This window comes from Pteropus vampyrus, unplaced genomic scaffold, assembly GCF_000151845.1.
Source record: "Pteropus vampyrus isolate Shadow unplaced genomic scaffold, Pvam_2.0 Scaffold213, whole genome shotgun sequence".
In the NCBI taxonomy this organism is placed as follows: domain Eukaryota; kingdom Metazoa; phylum Chordata; class Mammalia; order Chiroptera; family Pteropodidae; genus Pteropus; species Pteropus vampyrus.
Window position 1 is genome coordinate 1,953,228 of NW_011888994.1, and position 1,814 is coordinate 1,955,041.

Below are 1,814 nucleotides of genomic sequence, written 5' to 3' on the forward strand. Positions count from 1 at the left end.
TGAATAATTAACTTAATCTATTATATAGAATATAAATAAAAACATCTTTTGAAAACTTTGCTATTTGACTTGTTTTATAACATACTCTAAGCAAAAAACAGTTTGCTTGCTCTAGAGATGCAACTTTCAGATTAGGCCTCTAGCCTCTCTTTCTTCTCAAATCACTACCCCTGAGCCTCTCCACTACAGGAACTCTGGAGCTGCCACTGTGACTTGGCCTTAGAGAGCAGAGGATGCCCTCCAAGGTGGAAGAAAGCCGAGGATGGGAATCTGGGGACCCAGGCAAGCTCCTTTGCAGTTTTGCATGGAGGCAATATACATCATTTCTGGAAACTTCACATTGGCATGTTTAACCCTCAAAATAACTACATGAAATGTGACTCCCCCCCTAACGCTTGCATCATGCTTTTTTATTCCAATCTGAGTCATGGCAATGTTCTTTGAGTCATCTGCCAGGACTCAATCAAAGTTTCACAATGTCCTTCCTATGTGAATACTTTCTGGCTTCTCCCTTAAATTTTATTTTGGCAAAAGAATATCCTTTTGAAAAAAATGGGTCCAGGATCTGCTGCATTCCAAAGATCTCCATACAGTTCCTCAGTCTCTCCTGTGGCCTCTCTCTGCTCTGTGGGGGTGGGGTTGGATGTCTGCAAGGTCACCAACTCCCTCTGTCCTTCCTTCTTCCCTTGCCTCTGTGTCACTTTCCTGCCTCCTTCCTTGCATTATTTTCTCCACTAAAAGCTCCTCCCCCACCTCCCCAGTGCCCCTCAAATCCCCAGGGGACAGCGGCATTTACTAAATCCCAGGCCGAGAAGCAGGCAGATGGCTCAGTGTCCTACAACCTCGGACAAGTTCCTTAATATCTCTTAATGTCTCAGTGGTCTGTAAATTCACGTAGTTCTCAGTTCATATCCATAATTTGTTTAAAATCATTTGGACAAAAATTCTACCATAGCATAGGTCCATTCTACCCTTACATAGAAAGAATCCTTCTATTATACAGAAAATTTTATTTATTCATATATATTTATTTAAGTATGGTTGACATACAATATTATATTAGTTTCAGGTGTGCAACATTCATATACCTTTTGAAGTGATCGCCACAATAAGTCTAGTAACCCTCTGTCAAAATACAAAGTTATTATGCTATTGTTGACTACATTCCCTGTGCTGTACATTGTTCCCCATGACTTGTTTATTTTATAATTGAAAGTTTGTACCTCTTGTTCCCCTTCACCTTTTTTGCCTACCTTCCCCATAAAAATTTTCTTATTGAAAGTAGCTTTCTAAATGTCCACCAATAAGACACTAGTAAAATAATGGTGCATTCATTAAAAAAGCTTGAGGTGCCTTTTTAAATAATGTCTGGAGAGTAAAAAAAGCATTTCGCAGAATAGCATTCTAGTATAATCTGTGTTTTTAAAAATATGTGCTATATGTTGTATGTTAGTATTATGTTATCTATCACATATAAGTTTGTGTGTGGTTAGAAAAAATTTGGAAGGCCACACAGGTAACAGTGGAGACTTTGGGTGGAGGAGGGGGTATAAGAAGAGAAGGGAATTTTGATTTTTTCTTTCTATGCTTCTGAATTGTTTGACATTTTTACCAGTATTTCTTCAATTATTAAATGGTACCAATTTTGAATAATTTTTGGAAAACACCTTCTATATTCTTAAATAGAGCTTTATTGATATGTTTCAATTTTTATAAAATAAACTAACATGTAACAAGCATTTTTCTGTGGTCCCCATTCACAAAATGTCCTTCATTCTTAAAAAAAAAAAAAAATTATATTAACTATTTGACTG